The following is a 22,951-nucleotide window of genomic DNA, read 5'->3' as shown; positions in this document are numbered from 1 at the left end:
TTTACGTATGCCGTCAGGCCTAGGAAAATATGCGCCTTTCAAGGAAATTCAGTTCATGGCAACAAACGGTAAACAACTCAATTTTATGGCCGCTGGTCAACTGCCTCGGGAGGAAGTAGGGTGAAGCCACGAAACAATGCAGGCAGCAATCACAACAACACACGGCACAGTGTCGACGCACTCGTAAGTGCCAAGGATATCTCAAAACAACGTGCATGTTACAATTGGCGCCCAGTCCCGTTCGAAAAGTGCATTTACAAAAGCACCAGCGTTGTTTTTTTTGTAACCATAGCATACATATGGGCGCGTGCAAGGCTCTCTGTGTGTTGGTATATCAATTTCCATAGAGGTGAAAGATGTATACTCAGAATCATAATTTTCCATGCACACATATCGAATATTTGGCTGTTGTCCTTTCACCTGCAACATTTTGTCAATTTCAAAATGAAACTCAATAAACAATTGAATAAATTGACCTTTTGACAGTGCATTGGCGATGGGTAATGAAAGTATATGCATGAAAAGAATTCACACTGGTCAGCAGGCAGTGGCACCGATCGATGTGAGGCGAATGCCTAACTGGAATCCTCATGGCTTTGTAGATGTGTGCATGTCATTAGCCAGCACTGGTTAGCGACAGAAAACGTTGCTCTGGTACTTCTGAACTGCTTAGAGAATACTAAAGAAGATATTGATGCACACAAGTATGAGTGTTATACAATTCATCTAGAGAGGAACTCAGGTAAGTTATATTCCATTGACTAAGATGTTGTACAAACTGTCCAAAAAGATTTTAAAACATATTTAATACAGTTAGTAATTTTGTTTTTTTTACAATTTCTTCATCTGAAAGAGATTTGGCAACAATATGTAAAAACTGAGAAACATACATACAAATCAATGTAATTCTCTAAATCGTTTTTTGAAACTCAGACGTTTTAGTACGAAAAAATATGAGTACTAAAATTTTTGATTTTTGATTGAGTCCGAAGAATATTATTATATTATTTTTTATTTTTTTAAGGAGAACACTAAGTGTGAAAGAGAAATAAAAAGGCGATTTTTGGACATTAAAAAGAACAAAATCTGTATCAATTGTAAATTTTAAGGGTATATATTCAGTATATTGTACAGGGTATCGAAGAATAGGAGGGATGAAAAATACATAGAAATCACCGATATGTATTCACTATAGTATATAGCTGCCATACAAACTGACCGATAAATCAAGTTCTTGTAAACAATCTTTTGTATTTGTGAACTTAATAGTTTTTCGTGTTTCTTGTCAAAAGTAAAGTGTATGATAGTTTTAAATAAAGCATCATAAAGTTAAACAAGTGTATTTTGAAAAAAATGGATGTAGTGTTGTTTCGTAATTTTTGAACGAAAAAACGTTAACTTCAAACCACTTAGGGTTTTCTTATGGCTTTTAGCTTAATACTTATTTATCTATACTGTAAACTCATATTATTCAGTGGGAAAACTTATGGTTGTCCATTTTCATATCATACAACGTTAAAGTTACTCTCTTGTACAATCACCTAGTCAATAGACACCCATCATTTCATTGCACTACATTCACACATTCCTGAACTGTGTGTATGTTAACATAGAAACACATATAACGGAGCGTACTACACTTCACTTGAAATGCAGTAGGAAGCGTAATTTTAATGCAATTGTAAATTAGACCGAATACCATTATCGTGATTGTTCCGCTTCTTGGCACGTTCAAACGCAATAACCGATATGCAGACGACAGAATACAAACATTGAATGTCCTTCACATTGGCTGTTATTAGTTTGTAGTTATGTGTGTAAAAATGTCACTGGTTAAATAATAAAGCCAAGGAACTGCGGAAATGAAGCGAATCATTAACAAACAGCTACCGTTTATATAACCGATACATATACCTACATATCGAAAAGGAATGATACCTTAAGAAAAGTATTAGACCATAAGCACCATTCGTATAATGTTAGAGTTATCTACAAGAGATAACATGTTTTACCTGCATTGAAATTTCTGATCTTTTTTAAAGTGATATATAAGTTTGTATACTTAAACAAATATTTTTTTAAGAATGCAATGTACCGATTCATTCTCATGAGTATTTCATCATTTTCAAAATCTCCAAAAAAGTTTAATTCTAACCCATGCACTTATTTAGTTAACGGAAAACTAGCAAATATAAGTAAGACAATAAAAAACATTAACCTCCGTTGCAGCGAAGCTATAATACCCTTCACAAATAAATAATGTTCCTAAAGAGCTCAATTTTGATTGACAGACGGATATGGCTAAATCGACTCAGCTCGTCATGCTGATCATTTATATATAACAGACATTTCCTATTAAGTGTTACAAACATCGTGGCAAACCTAATACCTATACTCAGTTCAGGGTATAAATGCGAAATTTGTTTCCTTGTTTCGAAACAATATAAATTTTGCGTTAAAAATATCTGAAGGCTAGTAACTTGTCGCACTGCCTTTGCCCTTGTGTTATTATATACAAATATATTTTATAATATATATTGCTTCGGACCACACAGTTGGCAATGGTTACCAGAATCTATTGAACATTGCTGCTACTCCGAAATGGAACTCAAGGTACCGTCAAGAAGTTCATCAAGGACCCTGTTATTGCTAACTAAAAGCAGCCATCTGAATCAGAATAAAACGGCGATGGGGGTTTTAGTATCTTCGACTTATAGCTCAACACAGTAGCAAATATTGCTAACATGTTTCTAAAATCTATTAACACGAAAAAATGTATGCTAAAATGTAAAACTTCTGCATCTGTAGTTTGGAAAACCCACACACCACTTCCGACTAATTAAAACTTACTAAGGTAGTAACAATTTGATAAGGTTGCATCTGCGTTGTTTTAAACTACATTTCAATCAACAGTAAATATGACAAAGTTATAAGGATTTATGACATGAATTTGGACCATCTCTGACCACAAGTCTTTTCTGCTAACAGTACTGATGGTCATGACAAGTTAAAGTTAATTTTTTAACACAATCACATTTAGAAATCAGAAGTAAAAAGAGCTGAATTTCAGATCCTTCAGATATAAAGTTTGCTTGAAAATTCATTATACATCTCTAAATTAGAAAGCCTTTACAAGGATCTGAAAATAGTATTATATCCTCGGTATGTTGAAATATTGAATCGCAGCTTCATCAATTAGCAAATAAAATGTCAATAGAGGAAAATTAGTATACTGATATTGATCCCTAGTGAAGTTTCTTGGTCAATAAATCGGCCGTCAACTCAATTTTGCTTGGATTTTCAGAAAAAGTTATAAGCCCACAAATAACGTTGATCGGTAGAGTTATCATACATCTATTAAATTAACTCAGATAATATTGTACATATATTTTTGTATTGACAAAAAAATTACTTCCAAATGGTTGTTTTGTAACGTTATCTTTGTTTTATTGTTGTAGATTGTAGAATTGAAAAGTAGCCAACTACAAACCGGCAGCAAAACAAATTTATGATTATAACAATCACAGCCGCTTGCAATTGACAGGTGAAAGGAGCCAGTGCACAAGCTTTTTCACTAAATGCAAGAAAATCTAACAAATAATAGCGATTTATCTGCTTAGAATTGCGAATTCTTCTCTACTAACAGTACAATAGCCTTGGCTTACATTAGACCATGCAAAACATAGCATTCAATGTCAGCTACACAATTCAAAGTCCTTGCAGACGAAGACAAGCCTGGGGCCAACCAAAAAGGGGGTTTAACATTGCATGTGTGTAACCAGAAACCGTTATTGCACCACAAGCTAACTAAAGAAAAGGAAGTAAAATGGTACAAGTAAGAAAGGGGCTAAGTTCGAGTGTGACCGAACATTTTATACTCTCGCAATTTGCAAAGACAAAACTTTTATACTAAAACATATTGCGTAGGAATTCAACATGCATTATCCAAAGAAACCGCATGATCTACACCAATTCGTCCATATTCAACACTAAACCACATTATTTTATCAAAAATATCACACACACATTTTCAGAATTTTGATGTAGAAAACCCAATATTATGCGTTCACTTAATTTTGTGAAGGCATCTTCGATATTGACCGAATGCAATACAAATTCAACCAAAAGTTTAAAATACATGCATTAGTTATATTGGGGCTAGGGGTAGTATTGGCCCGATATTATCCATTGTAGACACAAAGACATAATGTTATTAAAGAGAGATGCTTTCTCAATTTCCTTAAGATGTCTCGCATGTTGACCCGCATATACGGTATAAAGTAAAGTTAAGTTCGAAAATATTTATATTAGGTACATGGGGATGCAAATATTGACTCGATTATACTCTGTTTTGGCTCAAGGGTACACTATTAAGAAAAAAGATTCTCCCTATACTTCTACAATATATCTCAGTTTTGCTATTTAAAAATATTTAAACCACAGATGCCCCTTTCTACTGGGATACCTGCTACCAAATAACAGTTTTGTATCTTATTGTGAAGCTTAGTTATAACGCTTTATAGGTTTTCGATTAATTGCGTTTTGTGGGGATGAAGGTGCTCCGATAACGCCCGTCGATAATACAAACCTTATCATGGTGCCAAGAAACTTCTTAGTACACAAGTTTTCATCAAGAGATCTCAGTTTTTACTCAAGTTACAGCTTGCACAGACGGACAGACACTCGGGTTTCAATTTCCTAATCATATATCTCATTAGATTTAGGAATTACACGCAACCGTCAGGTGGACAAAACTATTATACTCTGTAGCAACATGTTGCAAGAGTATAAAAATGCTGTAAATTAGAATCGTTCATTAATTAACTCGATTGAAAATATGAAAAGTGTGCGAAAGGTAAATCAAGCATAACGAAAAGTATGAAATCGGTCGCAACTACTTTCAGGTAACCTCAGCTTCTCCATTCCCACACGCTGATAACTCAGAACTGGCGAACCCACTTGTTTATTTCGGCATAAGCAACAATTTAATGTTAATCCTTTAAAGATGAGGAAACAATATTTTTTATTTAGACATTATGTATTTGTGTGAATTGCGGTACATCCAAAAGAGACAAAACAAAAACTCACACCAACTATTGGCTGGGCGCGGTAGAGAACACCCTCAAGTAGGCAAAGCGATGTTTGCTCAGTTTCCGCCATCAGAAGACAGAATGAACTGCGTTACAATTAAGAGCTGTATGAGCTTCTTAGAGGTGTCTATCAACCAATTTTTCAGAGTACCAAGAAATAAAACATTCCTTTTTTATTGACCCACAATAATGTGTATCCTTGTGGTTTCCGTCATAGCAATGTGTCAAACAACTCGATGGAAAAGTTTTTCGCAAAGTAAATATTTATAAATTTGCTAAAATACATAAACAAAAACTTTTGAACTACACTAGGAAATGGTGACAAAACAAACGTACATGCATGAGGGTGTGGTTGGCGGATTCCAAAAATTGCGCCACAAAATATGCAGCAAAAGTAGGTTAGCTATTTTTGTTTATCCCAGTTATTTTTGGCTAACTTCAGCGTGTTGATTTGCTTATGCCAATTTACACACTACACACATATACATACATCCATACATAGATGTATGTAGGCAGCTTAGGGTGAAGCTTATTTTGTATGCTTTTGCTGCAAAAGTGTAGTTGATGCGTGTAATTCGCGCCTAAAAGTTGATACCGCAATATTGATAAACAGTCAAGGCCTGCTGTAAGTCGACAATGGAAAGTTTTACTGTAAATTTGAGAATAAAAACAGTAAACAAAAACAGTTATTCACTTTTGCTGTCGGAATATACAAATATACATATATTTGAGTGTGGTATATATTGCACACTAACTACAAAAGAGTCACATTTTAAAAAAATGACAAATGTTCAGGAGGAGCAAAAAACTGTTCCTGTACAATTTATTAAAATTTTACAGTCAAATCGTCATCTATAATGTAGAATATCTTTATTCAAGAGCGTTTTACTTAAATATTATTGATTTTATGGTTTACTCCGCAAAATACAGCAGAAATGTATGATTTATTTCCGCTATTGCTGAACACAACTACAAAATGTACTCATTAGTTGATACTGCACAAGCGAGGCAAACGACACAATTAACCCAAAAGTACAGCTAAAGGTGATTTTCCAGTTACGTAAGATAGTGATGGCAATGAAATTTCTTGGGTAGGTTTATTATAGGATATTTATTTTGAAGATTTTTAAGTAGTGACTATTTTGCAGTTAGTGTCCGGCTGACTTTTTACCTCAGCTATCGGTCAATACATATGTGAGTTATCTTCTTGAAATTGAAAAAAACGTGTTTTTTTATAATAATGTACCTTTGTGCTTAAAATGGATAAAATTGGGTGAAAACTTGCCTTTACCTCCATATAACTAATATCAAAATTTTCAAACACCTAGTTGACTTTACTCTTATATGTTATACTATTGTATGTTATATTTACTTACTTATATGTTATATTGGTGATTGTATGTGACGTCCATCAAAGAATGTAAGATAATAAAATACAAATTTGATTGTAATACATTCACGATTTGGCCTAATAATGAATGTCGAATTCTTTCACAACATAAAGTTTATGACACTTCAAAGATTAAATTTAAAATGTTTTGCGTTTATTTTTTGTTTTTGCAACATAATACCTATTTGTTGAATCTTTGCATGCTGTGCCGACAAATTACTTCAATAATTTCACTATTAGGGCGTCTCTACCTATATATGGTACATATGTATGTATTTTGTTATGGCTACTTAAATAATAAGTATATACTATGTATTTAGAAATATGTATGTATATATGTATGAACATAAATATTCAGTTTTATCTATCTATCATCCTTTCAAATAATGTAAATATATATTTTGTCAACACATAGAAACTACATAAGGGTGCGATTCGAGAAAAGAAAAGATATGTACGAAACGCCTGAAACAAGCCAGAAATTCGCCGATCGGTATAGAAAAAATTCAGAAAGCTAAATATGTACTAATATTTGTTTTCTACATGTCGCCTGTACTTCAATAATCCTGAATTCCGTACACCTACAAAACTCCTATATACAGGATGTATGTATGTATAAAAACTGTGTGTGTTAACTTATAAATTCTGAGCCTGGAAATCAAATCTTCGATTATATGTGTGGCCACTTTAGGCTAAGGTAAAATCCATCTGAATGTTGACTCGCCTTAATATATTATATATTTGGATTCCCGGTGCACGTAAAGATGTACCATATGTACATATATAGGTACCTAGCCAATTCATCTGTAGACTGCCACTCATGAATGTTGCTAATCAAAGCGTCGAACAGTTGGAATCTAATTCACTTTACGCTTGTTAGTCGAATTATCCAAATTGCGGTTACAAAAGTACAAAAGGCAAATGAATTGCTATGATTGCACTAAATTGTGGTAATTTCATTGACTACTCGGAATAAAACAAGGAAATATGCTGGTGAGGTGTTTTCTGAAACATCACTTGCATTATATGTATATTACATTAGAGATAAACAAGTCTTGAAGACGGCTACATATATGTAGATCGATTGGAGTTTGTAAACTACAATGTCCGGTGCACTTTTGTGTAGTTTACCATAAAATATTAACAGTCCGTATTTAAATTTAGTCTCACCATTCATTTCATATACAGATATGAAGGAGCACTATGAAGTTAAAGGCACTTTCGTCTCTTTTGAAAACAAATGATGGATCACTCTTGAACGTAAATAAAACTTCGATCGGAGCAGACAATTCAGAGGTGAACTCCACTACTGACGGACAAAGGTAGCATTTAAGGGTAACTTGATCCTCAAGAAATGAGATCATTCAACATATTTCTTTAGACATCAGCGCTATTAACTTTGGGAAGACTGAGTTCGTTACTCAGTAACAAGAAAAAGTAAAACTGGAATAGGCTCAAAAAGATTTTTGAGACAATACCTCGAGGGCAAAGAATATAGAAGTTTCTCTTAAATTTATTAACTTTGCATCTCTACAGGAACGAACCTTGGCCAAGTTTATCCATTTCGTGACTACGGTCCAATGGGAACGCAATAAATAATAACCATTAATAAAATAGGAATATTCGAGAAAAATTTTACAATATATACCGTAAAACGGTCATCAGTCATGCACCAAGTTGTTAATATTTCGTATTAAATAACGCCTTATAGAAAAGGAAGCAAAAGCCTTGGAAAATGGTAAAAAGTGAAAAAAAACATAGTATATAAATTGAAATCCATTGGAAAAAGAAAATAAAATATCATAAATGAAAGAGAATATAACTTACGGGCGATCTGAGGTCGAGAAAAGGAAGAGGAGGGGGTTGGTAGAATTTTAAAGGTCAAAAACGGCTTATCTCGATTTTCGGCAAAACTACGAGACCTATGGAACAAAGTACATGGAAATATTGTAGGTAATAAAAATATCTACAACTTCTGCATTAACACCCTTTTTACATAACCTCAAATTATTAGTAAACCATTTTTAATCCTTAAAACAAAACCACACCCTTCCTCTACCTCTTCTCGACCGCAGATCATCGTAAATTATTTTACCTTTCAATTTGTTATATTATCTCCCCTTTCCAATGCATTTCAGCCTAATATGACTGTTTTATTTTCAAAGATTATAGATCCTGATCTACTATTAATTGCTGAATAGGTCGTAAATATAATTTTGATTGCAATGTGAAAAATGCACTAAAATACAAATAATTTTTACAAAACACAAACAAAGAAATTTATATACACATACATATATTCATATAACAGAGTACATACCATACATACACACAGTATCACAATGCACTTTAATACGAAAAGTTAAAACCTTTTCGGAAAATGACCTTTAATGACGCAGCGGGTGTCCTTATCATTTAACTTGTTGTCCTAACGATTCACTTGTATTTATATTGAAGGATTTCGCGCTAACAAAGGAATTGTACACATATTGTGTGTACAGTTAAGGTGAAAAAATATATAACTTTTATTAATTTTTAATTTTTAGTTAAGTTTAACGTTTTAATGTTGATTATTGAACACAAAATGGGTCGAGGAAAACACTGTAGCCTAACAAGAGGATTTAAAATTTCAGTTGATTTCAGGTACAACATATGCTGGAATTATGTTATTGCTCGCTTGTTCCAATAAAATTAAAACAAACTAAATTCTCGTAGCTCTAGAAAACTGCCGCTTCTCACTACAAAACATGTAGCAAGGTGACTCTATTTGACTTTATAGCAGTACAATGCACCACAAAGGATATGCAACAAAGTAAGAGAATAAAGATTTTTTATTGTACAGCTTTATTATTTTATTTTATTTAACTAAAATCGAGTGGAGGTTCTATGTTTTTGACCGAGTGAGTTTCTTGTAGTTGACAGTTAATATATCGCAACTTTTTTATAAGGTATTAAACACTGATTCTACTTAATAATTCTGTTTGTAGTACTAAGTTTATATAAAAAGTAACGGCTGGAAAGTTAAACAGTTCCCAAGATTTTTTTTGTCAAATATTTCTTACTGGAGAGATGCTTTTATTTTGACCGCAGCTGTACATATATATACAAAGTATATGTATGGTCGCAGTTGTTTACGGTACTCAGTAATACAGCGTTTTTAAAACATTCAGGGTGGGTGTTGAAATAAAATTAGAAGATTAGGAATTATTTTTATTCAAGTTTAATATGAACTTAACAAGTATAATGAGTGTTACTTTTCTTCGGTTCTTTATTTTTCTTATATCCAAAATTTTCATCTATTGATTATACGAGTATAAATGAGTACTTTTGGTATTAATGGACACTTGACGATACAAATTCACATCAAGTTCAAGAAAACGTATCTACTCCATCGCTTCAATTATCACACACACTGACCTAAATAAACTGCATAATACCAATTACACTCATTTCCGACTTGGAATTAACTTTATTGGGTACAGGTATAGTTGGGCTAGGGGAAGGTTTGAGCAGTTTACTTTAATTAAGATAACTCAAAGTTTGACCAATTTCTTTGTCATCGAGTATCCTAGTAGACTCGATCATCATTATATCTAGTATATGGAGACTGGATCGATTTCACATATTTTCGCGACCAAACTGTGTGTATTGACTCGATTTATCCATTTTTGCATGGGGAAACATTAATATCAAAAAAAGATACTTTCGGTAAAAAGTTAACCATTTAATTAACCACTAACCACTAAAAGCTCAGAAGCACTAAATTTACCCACAAAGATAATGAGAATATTTGTGGGTAAATTTAGTGCTTCTGAGCTTTTAGAGAGGCGTTTGTGAGAATGGCAATGTTTCATCAAGATGTCTCAACTATTACTAAAGTTATCGGTCGAGCGAATGGGCAGACAGACATCCTTAATTAAACTCGTCTCATCAACCTCATCATACTATTTATTATTATTTCCTTTCAAAGGTTTTCAAAGGTTTTGTAGGAAATTGAACGCTCTACAAAACGGTCTCTAACGAATTTTTCGGAAACTTAACCGTTTAAAAGATAATAACGGTTGCGATAGTGGTGTGATTTTTATAAGGAAATTTTGTTTTATTCTTTTGAATTTTATAACTCAATGAAAAAATTATAATTTCGAATTGCAAAGCTCATAGTCTTATAGGAAATTTACTTTTCTACGAAAATGTAGCGGAAGTGAGATATGAACATAGAAAAACATAGAAAACGGTAAAGCAGAAACGTTCTCGTTAAGAGCTCATACTTAGAGAGAGACTTTCTTGGAGATGTCTATCAAGCAATTTTTCAGAATACCAAGAAACAAAACATTAGTTTATTTTTGACCCAGCCTAGTACTCATATATATTTTATTATATATATAATATATATATACACATACATACATATTAAACATGGCCGAAACGACACTTACAAATCATATCTACCATATTGGAAAACTCGATATTTCTTTACTGTTACCCGTAAAATTTAATTTCCTTCATTATCTCTATAGGAATTTGGGATTTGGGGATTATCTCAAAGTTGAACTAGCACAGAGTGTAAAAGCTTTATTACCTAATCGATGTGTTTAACACATCTTAAATCATCTAAATATTGAAAATGATGTCTGTCTGTCCATACGATTATTACTGACTTAAGTAAAAATAAACAATAGGTATTTTTTTAGACGTGTAGTTTTCAATATGGCAATGCTTTTTTGGGGGTTGACAGATGTTACTTGATTTATACTCAGTTTGGTCTGCCATTTCATGATGAACAAACTTACTTCGAAACAACGTTTGCATATATTGCAAATTTATTACCAAGCTAATGGTTTGGTCAGCGCGACGCATGGGGCGCTGCGTCTAATAATCGGTCGACATAATCGCAAAGCTGAGTCGGAAAATCAAGCAAAAATGGATCGGTTGCGCAGCATGTTTACTCTAGTGGATAATGCGCGTCCTTAGCGACGCCGTTACTTTTGCTGCTGTAGAGCAGAGTATGAAAGAAGACCCGAATGAGTCCATCCGCCATCGCACGCAACTATTGGAGCTGTGCCCATCCGCTTTATGAAAGATTTTGGTGAAGGAGCTTGGTTTGCAGGCATACAAAATCCAACTCGTGCAAGAAGCCAAAGACCATCAAGCGCGTTGCTCGTTCGGTGAGTGGGCCCAAAACGAAATTGCCACCTATCCCAATTTTCAAAAGAAATTTTTATTCAGCGATGTAGCTAATTTTTTATTGAATGTCTACGTTAATAAACAAATTTGTCGCATTTGGAGTGATGCCATTATATTCTCAAAAAGTCACTGTTCGTTGTGCTCTATGGGCAGAGGCCCCCTATGAAAGCCGGCCGTAATGTTACAGTTAATAGAGAACATTTAGGGCCATGTTTAAAAACTTTTCTGCATAAATTGAAAGATGTTGATGTGGACGGTCTTTGATTTCAACTAGACGGCGTTACGTGCCAAACAGCCAACGAAACTATCAATTAGTTGAAGGAAACTTTTGGTGAGAGGATTATCTCCCGTCGTGGGCCTGTAACGTGGCCTCCAAAACCGCTGGACTATTGTTTGTAGAGTTAAGTCGCTTGTCTAAGCAGATAAGCCCGAGATAATATATTCGGTGAGTTATTGCTGACATACGGCCCCAATTGCTGTAAAAAGTGATCGAAATCGGGCCTCTCAGCTGGCTTATTCGAGCCAGCCGCGGCGGTCACTTGTCTGAAATAATTTTTAATTTCATAACTCTTATCTTTATAATAAAGCTATGTCCTGGCTATAACATTAAAATACAAGGTGCGTTCCAAAGTACACAGTAAAGTAACAAAGTAAACTATAGTGGGGCCATCTATATGTCGACTAGTGCGTTAGAATCTGCTATCCTTTATCGACTTCCAGTAAAAATTTCATGACATTTCATCTATTGGAAGTGAAGTTATTGCGTTTTAAGTGTCAGTATGTTTTTTCATCGGTGCGAAAATGAGCTTCGAAAAAAGAGCCAACATTAAATTTTGTTTTAAAATTGGTAAAACTTTTACTGAAACGTTTCAATTGATGAAACAAGTTTATGGCGAAAAAGGAAAGCGTTATGCAGACGTGGAGGCCATTCAAAAGGCTTGCACCGGCATACTGGCGGCCATACCGGGCAACGAGCTAAAACACTCGTTCGACATGCTATTGGACCGTGCAAAAAGCTGTAGTAAAGCAGAAGGAGACTATTTTGATCAAAATTAATTGATTTATACGATTAAACCATTTGTTCTGTCCTGTTTACTTTGGAACGCACCTTGTATTTGCGTTTTAGTTCTTCTTATAAGAGGGAGTCACTAAATTTTAATCAAGATACTTTGATAAATAACTATTGTAACAATGTAGTATTCATCAGTTTCTATACAAAAATATTTTTAAAAAATTAGCTTCCGCTCGAACTTTATTCTTTCTTACTTTCCGATAACTGAGTACCAGCAAAGCTCGAATGCCGAATAGTACTAATCATTGGAGCCATTATCACTTTGTGCACTCTAATATGCTGGACATTGGTAATACGCCCACAGTGTTAATTGAAAGTCATGGAAACACAACTTGAACAGCGGTTAACCTCACTGATTTGTTTCATCATTTGCTTTGCTGCTCATTTCAAATAATTTAGCAACCTACTTTGCGAATAAAGTCAGCGACATGTAAATACGGTCAAAAGTTTTGGAAATATGTCACAAATCAAGGTTGCATGTGACTTTAACACATTCGTAATAGAATTTCATCGTATGTTTATTTTATAATTACCACATTTAAATACTTAACAGACTTGGCATTTAAGTCAAACGCCTACACATCGATTGTTTGAAAGGCAGCGGCTGGTTCAAATGTTGTAACATTGACCATAACTTTTGACCTAGCAAGCATCAATATGTACAAAAGTAGATGTTGGCTCTACAACTTGATTTTAATAAGAAAATTATTGTAATTTTAAAAATTAAAACAAATTTTTTTTAGATTACCATTTACACTGCGATGCGCTACTAAATAGACATAATGGATCCAATGTTTGTAAATTTTGCATTTGTTGCAAAATTTAGCCAATTGTAAACAAACCAATGTGGCAAGGGGGCAATAACAAGTTGCAACATCAATAACCGCACGAAAAACCCAGAAATTGCATAAAACAAACACAAAATGCCGAACCAAGCAGGAAGCTAACGATGCAAACACCAATGCAACGAATACGCAGTGCCACAAAACTGGGAAAATCCCGAACTCCGCAAGCAACCACTCACAGAATTAGATATACACCAACATAATTGAAGCAACAGATGCTAAAAAATAATACGAAGCAAACAAAAACACGTTAACTACGATTGCACTGAAGCTGGTATAATACCCTTCACCAGTATAAAAGATTTCATACAAGAACTTGATTTTGATAGGTGGGGCAGCTATACGCTATCGGGGTCCGATCTGAACATTTTCTTCGTTAAGATCTCCCGTAAAATACACAAGTTTTCCATACAAAGACTTGATTTCATCGATTAGTTTGTATAACAGCTAGTCGTCCCATATCGGCGATTCCGACAAAAGGCAGCTTCTTTATCAGTCAGTCCACTTCTTGGAAAGAAAAGCACCTGTGTAAATTTCAGAGGGAGTAGTTCGCGTATATACAGAGAAGCGGGCAGACATACTATCATATATAACTTCATAAGGTCTGCGACGTTTTCTTCTTCATGGCAAACTCAATACACTCTGTTCAGGGTATAATAAAGCAATCGATTTAAATCGCTCGCTCACTTCGCCTGCATTATTCGGCTGTATCGCTTTGTTTGCATGAGACAAAAGTTTCATGCTTCGGCTAATTCTTGGCCAACTGAAACATTAAACCAGCAATGAGAGCCGTCTGCCGCTTTTGCTTTGCAACCATGGGGATTTCCCCAACAACACTAAATGCAAGCAAACCAAACATTGACTCAGCGTCAGTTAAGCAATTTTGAGCGATTTTTGCCACTTGTCTATTAACTTGATTTTACTTAAAGCTGTACACACACATGCATATTTATGAAAACATACAAAATTGAAGCCGAAAGCCACACGCTTTTTAGTCAGCCGACTACAGGTAACTCGTTTATGAAAATATACACAAATTCATCAGCGGTTTGTCTCACCAAAAATTAATTCCACCGCTCAGTATCATGCACTAATGCAAATCCGAATTTGTAAAAGGTTAAATTATATTCGAGTTTATGTACAACTGCGCATGCGTGAAGCTCCACAGTGAAACCTCGCTAAATTGCACCACCATATTGACAATATATAGTATACTTTTTCAGCGAAATTTTAAATAATATAAATTGTAGATATATATACTAGAATTGACTGCGGCGAGACTAGACTTAAATTAAGTTAGCATCGAGTTACTTATTGATGCTGATTAGCTGTCAAGGGAAGACACTTCAGTCTCGATAAGAGAAGAATGGAAACGGGTCGAAACTTCGCTGTCTTATTACCTTGCAGTACTGGATATCTAAGCCTTACGAAAACTTGGCGAGCGCTTGGCCTAAGCGGATATGTATGGGTTCAAGGTGCTTTTCCAATTACGTCACATCAGTTAACCCAAACTTACCCCTTCCTTACTTTTTTGTCATTAAGTTGTGCCTTGAATAGCTTCCACATCCACTGTACTCTGCGGATCTGGCCCCTAACTCTGCACTCAGACCTCAAAAAAATGGTCACTGGAAAGAAATTTTTCAATAGTGAAGAGATAATCGCCCATACTGAAACCTATTTGTAAGCAAAAGATCAATAGTAATACAAAAATGATATCGTAAACTAGAAAGGTCGCTTCAACTATTGTACAATATGATTAATGCCAAAACCTTTAAGATCGTGGGAAAATAGAAAGCTCATGCGAGTCCACTTCTGTTGAGAGCGTTATCCAAAACCAGAAGGAGTTATCGACCGAAAATTTTACACGCGTGTTTTTTCCTCAATCTGCTCATCTGTCAGAACTGCCGATATCGGACCACTAAGCATATAGCTGCCATACAAACTGAACGATCAAAATCAGGTTCTTGTACGGAAACTTTTTTTATTTGTGAAGGGTATTCTGGCTTCGGTGCAACCGAAGTTAACGATTTTTCTTATTAATGCTAAAAGATTGATTTGAAAAATCGAAACAAATATCAAGCTATAAAATTAGGTAAGGCGATCGTAAACGGTAAACTAAACACACATATTATGTATGAATGTGTGTGTAAATATATACTCGTTTTTAATAGTGACTCATTTCGCTTTGATTGATTAAAAATTGAATTATTTTCGGCTGTGTACCCGAGTTTGCAATGTGGTTTGCATTTTAATGCATGACACGTGTCTCCCAGGTAGCCCACTTGGTGTGGCATTTCTAGTTATTGCCTGTTTACATATCCAATTTGTTGGAGTGAAGGTCATCTCTATTGCTCGATTTCAATGCGACACGCATGTAAATGAGTTTTTCTGATATTAAACTAAATACATACATATGTTGTTTATTAGAAGTAATGCATTTAATATTTTCAAAACATGAAATATCCCAAACAAACTATCAGTAAACAGCAACCTCAATAGTGGGCGAATATCCTGCGCAGAGATAGGCTCAGCAATTATTTTTATGGAGGATTCAATTATTTAAATTTATTATTAAATTTAAGTAATTGTGATAAACACAGCTTTGAAAAAGAAAGTAGGCGAGAGATGTGCTGAAAAGTGTAGCAAAATAATGAATGCATCTCAATTCCTCATATAAATCAACTAACAAGCGAGCAATAACCTTTAGCATAACCGAGCTTCCTTTTCTTGATATCGAGATAATATCTAAGTATAATTTTAAAGTATATAGACTTGCTAGAGGCTTCGAACTGAATGAATTTTAGTTCCTTCGTCGTATTTTTATTGCCTTAGTCGAACACAGCTTTTATCTGATTTTGCCTCCATCCTCGCAAAGAACTCAAGGTGTTTGTTGCTTTTAAAACGGCGAGCTTCATGCCAACACTATCATAAGAAATATGAAAAGAACCGTACAAGATTCTGGATATTTCTTCTAAATCTTTAAGGTTAATATGCCGATTATTGAACACAATTTCCTTCTGGTTTTGGATAACGTTTTTACTAAATGTAGACTTGCATGAGGCAAGCTTTCTATTATCCCACGATCTTATAGATTTTAGCATTCAACAGTGAGCATTTTCTTGAGGTTTGAAAGCAGAGGGGCCAGATACGTAAGCTACAGTAGATATGGAAGCTATTAGAGGTACAAGTTAATGGTGATTCATCGTTTTCATTCACTCGAGGCGCGGTGCATTGTCTTGATGAAAAGGCCATTTCTTCTTTTTAATTTTTTTCCCCCTTTTAACGCAATTTCGACCAATGCTATATCTCACGTCCCGATTAGATCTATTACAAACAAGTCAGGTATAACCGAACAAAATACCAAAAGCAAGGAAATACTTTCAGGTGTTGCAAAGCTCTATACGAGTATGAAAAAAATGTATGTAAAAGTTCAATATTGATTATTTGACAAAGCCGTGATCGGATACAATTAAATTTGGTATCTTATTAACCCATATTATTGGTCATAGGTTCACTTGGTTTCATTACTACATTTTGCTTGTCCGAAATATATACTTACATATATTAAAAGCAAGCTTATTAACTCAAATAAGATGTATGTGGTATAAAATCAATGAATAAGTTAGCTCCTGAATTTAATATATGGGGTATATGAGGAAAGCATAAACCAGAACATCGGTGCTAAACTCATTATATGTAAAAAACGTTTCTAATACGACAGAAGGAAAATCAAAATTGTTGAAAATCACTATATCTGGGAGATGGGGTTATAAACTATATACTTACATATGTATTAGTCAATATATACGGTATAAAGCCAACAGGAAGTTTAAAATTCTTATATAAGGTATATGGGTATAGGGGAAGTATTGATCCGATTTTGTCCAGTTTTCTTTTCCCACATTTAATTATCAGATATAGATGCTCTTCGAATATCATTAAAATACCTCAAAGGTTGACCAATATATGCATACATATGTATGGTATAGTGTTAAGCGGATGTTTGAAAATCTTTTAATTAAGTGTATGGGAGCTAAGGAAAGTATTGACCCGATTTAATCCATTTTAGACACAAGGCCATGCTGTTATTATCTGCGAATTTTAATACTAGAGCCCACAAATTTGCCGATATTTTCGGTAAAAAGTCAGCCGAAGGTATTGGGGTACACATAGTGGATATCTGGGGCATTAAAAAGTTATGGTCCGATTTCACCTATTTTTAGATGTGAGACAGAATACCTAAAATACACTATTTGTGCAAAGACGGACGGACAGAAAGACACCCGAATATCAACTTGTCTCGTCATCCTGATCATTTATATAATATATATATATCTATATCTATCTTGATTAGTTCTAGGTCAACCGTTAGGTGGACAAAACTATTATACAATACTCTGTAGCAACATGTTGCGAGAGTCTACAAATATTGAACACGTTTTACTATAAAGTGCTCATATGTCGCACACATTTCTTGACCAATCAAATCAGATGACAAAAAATTAACGAAAACAATTTCATACACCGAAAATCTATAATTGTATTTCCAAGTACTCCAGGATCCTGAAATCGAAGTATTGACACCTTATTCCGGAAATGTACTAGTATCTACGATCACTACTACTTCACGAGATTTTCTTAAACTCATATAAATCTATTGATATAATTCTATGAATAAATTTGCATCAGTCATTCTCCAAATTTCAAGAAAAGTTCAATGAAACTAAATTCAAAACGCCGGCGAGGAGAAAACCCGATGGTCAACTCGGCTCAAACGTTTCAACAGAAATCAGATAATAAGCTCTTTTGTGTGTTCGCGTCTAACATTTAACCTGTGCGCTTTTTCAGACCGCACGAAATAATAAAGTGTTGGCAACAAATAAAAATAAGTATGCTTTATTTTTGTTATTGCGCTCATGAGATGATTAACTTAAAATTAACAAAAATTGTTGTGAAAAAACCGAAAGAGTCGTTGAAGCGTCCCAGTGCTGAAGGTCGCCCTGACCATACTCAACAAAACGTACACGACTAACGATTTGAGTAAAGAAGCAAACAAAAACAAAACACGAAGCTAGCAAACATGCGAATAAGCTGAACACGGTATATTCAATATTGCTGACAAACTGAGCTTTTGTTGTTGTGGTGTTTGGGGTTTAAATTAATAATTGTGGCACGCGTATCCATACAAACCAGCGAAAATGTTAGTAAAGCAAAAAATTTCCATTTGAGTATTCAGCGCTTTCGATTTTCGTAGCCATACTAACTTTTTTTCGCTGGGTATATGTTTTATTATTTCCACTATTTAGCGCCAATATTGAATGTTTCGGTTATTCCGACGGTCTTCGACCGGCGTATTTAAATCAAAGCCGTCATTGGGGTAATCGTTAAATTTTCCCACCGACTCAGCTACTATGCTAATATCATATATGCACACAACTATTATTATATCATATAATCATACGAGGGTAGCTCTAAAAGTAATCGATCTGACTACATTTTCAACAGTTCGTTTAATGTGATAATTACAATGAAAATTATATTACATGGAAGAAACCGAGAGATCGAACCACAAACAAAAATCTCTATTCTTATCTGAAAGCACTAATATTTACTAAAATGTTGTCAAAGTTTCATTACATTTCATCCAATCCTTCTCAATGTTACGTCCACTTTTGTTGTATGCAAATAAAAAAACGGAATTTCGAATTTGGATCATGATAGGAAAAAACACCGATTGATGAAAAACAATGACTTGATAAGTGTTACTGCAAATCTGCTTAACCATATTCAATGTAACAGTACTGATTTTGCTGAATTTCGTCCTAACCGTACTGGTACAAGTGATATCGTGATATTCGAGTAGGCCACAAAAAGTAATTCCAACAAAAATAACTCCAAAAATGGTGAAATGTTGTGATGTGGCCGTAAAATGGAACTGAACGAGGTAGATAACATCAATGGCATCTCTAAGTAACTCGTAGATAATATCATTCACGAATTTTTACAAATAACAAGAAAAAACGTTAACTTCGGTTGCGCCGAAGCTATAATACCCTTCACAAATACAAAGGCCCCTTACAAGAACTTGATTCCGAACGCTCAATTTGTATGGCAGCTATATGATATAGTGATCTGATCTGACCAATTTCTGTGGAGAATAATTTGTTGCCTTAAGCAATAACTCGTGCCTAATTTCGTGAAGATACCTCGTCAAATAAAAAAATGTTCCATGCAAGCACTTTACTCCGATCGTTCAGTTAATATGGCAGCTATATGCTATAGTCATCCGATCTGAATAATTTCTTCAAAAATTACATTGTTGCCTCAAATAATAATCCATGCCAAATTTCGTGAAGATACCTCATCAAATGGAAGAGTTTCCCATACCAGCACTAGATTCCGATTGTTCAGTTTGTATGGCAGCTATATGCTATAGTGGTCCGATATAGACCGTTCCGAGAAATGAGCAGCTTCTTTGTTAGAAAAGGACAGGTGCAAAATTTCAGATCGATAGCATAAAAACTGAGGGACTAGTTTGTATATATACAGACAGACGGACAGACGGACATGGCTAAATCAACTCAGCTCATCATGCTGATCATTTATGTATATATTTTATAGGGTCTCCGACGTTTCCTTCTGGGTGTTACAAACTTCGTGGCAAACTTAATATACCCTGTTCAGGGTATAAAAAAGCCTCAGTCAGTCATGCAGCTTGTAATACTACCGATAACTTATTCGACATATTCGGTCAACAATTTTTTTCTCACATTCAAATAGTGGCTCTGGGGCAAAAGAGTTCACTCAAATGAGGAGGTCAAGGAGACCTCGAAGCTTCACATTATCGCACCGGTTTCGAAATATTTTAGGACCGCTACAACAAATGCATAATTATAGAAGAAGATTATGTCGAAGACTAATTTCTCAATCAAAAAACGTTATTTCATTCTTAACCCAAAAGCTTTTCCGCCCACGTAGTAAAATATGAATGGATTTTGAATTCGGAAATAACTAATATCTAACTAATAAAGTTAGGAACTTCTTCCCAAAAATATATTTTTAGATTTTTTTGTTATTTCCATTCCAGTTACTGTATATCTGAGGCTGCCCTCGTATAAAAATAAGCATGCTGTTAAACAACAGCTGATAGTGAACTGATTTCAGCAGTTGTCATCTTATTATTTTCTATCAATATGTATCTGTGTGTACATTTGCAAATTTTGAAAAGCATTTACTCTAATTTCATTCACGAATTCACATGATCTTCTGTTCAACTTCGCACTTTATTCGAAACGTACTTCCATTTAGTCCGGCTATAAGTCACAACAGTGATTGCGAAACAGTATTGCCGCCATTAATCGTGAGTCATGCTTTTATGCCCAATTTACATTTTTGTACCTTCATGACGTCAAACGATTGGCATTGCTAATTATAGCCCGCTTAAATTGGCCTCTTTTACACCGTTTGTTTTTTTACTTTCTTACTCTCTATTGTTTTGGAGCTTTTTATTTTTTCTCAATTTCATTTACTTTACTTTTTTATCGCTTTATCGTTGAAAATTGATTTGGAAAAATCGAATCATTCATCTTTTACACTCTCGGTGTGTTGACCTATTTCTTATGGTGTTTTTATTTATTTTTTATTTTTACTGTAAATCATTTGTTTTGGTTTTCTTCCACGCCGTGATGATTAGGTAATGTTTAATATGATGACTGCATATGGGTACATAAAGCATCGCAATATGTTGTTCCCGCTTTTGGAGATATTTGTCAATCATTATTTCCCTTATAAATACAGTGAGCACATGGCGTTATAAATTTGAATTGTTTGATTTGCCAGATATGTGACTATCTTTAGGAAAGGTCTGCAGCAAAGACTTGTGCTTGCATAGGGTGTTTTCAGAGATTTTGAATTTATGTAAGATACACTTTGGCAAATTATGTAAAGACTTACAATGGAATATTAATCCAACGGTAAAGTCTATCATATTAAAATTTTCGAACTCCAACACCATACTTTGTGTATATCATTAATTTTGCTATACTTATTTTTCTACCCATACCACTAAATAAGCATCCCTTATCTAAAACCACAAGGAATAATCTTTAAAGTCGACTTAAGGCGCAGGCAAGCTGTTTGGGATTGTATTCACGGTAATCAGGAGTAAATTATGTTGTGCTTAATAACCTATTTCTGGGAAAACATTTAGTTCAAAAAATATTTTTATCAAAGTTTATAACTTCTTTTAAGGGAAGTTTCAGTTTAAAATTATTTATTCGCATCAAACACTACTGGATGTCTAATACGAAGTAATCAAAACCTTAGGTTGAAAAACTTTTTGAACAGAATTTGAAAATATTTAAATCGGTAAATTAAGGTTGCCAACTATATAAATTAGTCTGTCTAGTTTCCACTTGACATTGAGATATCAATATAAAGTATATGAGTGAACTAGCCTCTCATTTTTTTAAGATATTGGTCTGAAGTTTTGCAAACATTCTTTTCCCACCAGAGACTGTTCATTTGTCGAAACCGCCAATATCAGACCGCCAAAACATATAGCTGCTATATAAACTAAACGATCGGAATTAATTGCTTCAATGAAATACTCTTTTATTTGTCAAGGTATCATCATGAAATTGGGCGTAAATTTTATCACTGCAGGCACTGCTACAATTTTCGAAAATAACATACAGGTTGATTGAAAAGTGAGTAGTGCTCACCAAGAAATGTCACTACTAGCTACAAATTGTTTTTTCCCAAGTTTTTCGATGTACCAACATCTGTCGTGAGAACACATGCAAAGTTGCAAGTCATTCTGCCAATTATTCTTTGTTTACAAGCCATTTGAGGTTGACGTCTCAGGGTATTTTTTTAATATGGAAAAAATTGAATATCGCGCTGTGATTAGATTCTTTGTTTTGAAAGGTTTAAAAGTAAAGGAATCTATGAAGCATTGTTATGAAGTGTATAAGGAGTCTCCACCTTCAAAACGCAATGGGTGATCGTACTAGGCTTGAAGACGATCCATGCGAAGGACGACCAAAAGCCGCAACCACACTACAAATCATTAAGCAAATACATAATATTGTTAGTGAAGATCCAAGTTTGACTAAGCGTAAAATTGCTAATGCCATAGGCATCTCGGACGAACGAGTACTTCATATTTTACATGTAAAATTACGTATGAAAAAATCAGTTTCTTGGGATGCAAAAGAAATTTTATTGATTGATTATCTGCAGAATAGTAAACAATCAACTCTGAATATTTAGCTAAATAGAATGAAAAAATTCGTGAGAAAAGACCTGGTTTGCAGCACAAAAAAAATATTTCTCATCAAGACAATGCACCTGCTCACACAGGTGTTTC

The sequence above is a fragment of the Bactrocera oleae genome, chromosome 6 (assembly GCF_042242935.1).
Source record: "Bactrocera oleae isolate idBacOlea1 chromosome 6, idBacOlea1, whole genome shotgun sequence".
Taxonomy (NCBI): Eukaryota; Metazoa; Arthropoda; class Insecta; order Diptera; family Tephritidae; genus Bactrocera; species Bactrocera oleae.
This window is presented reverse-complemented; position numbering follows the sequence as displayed.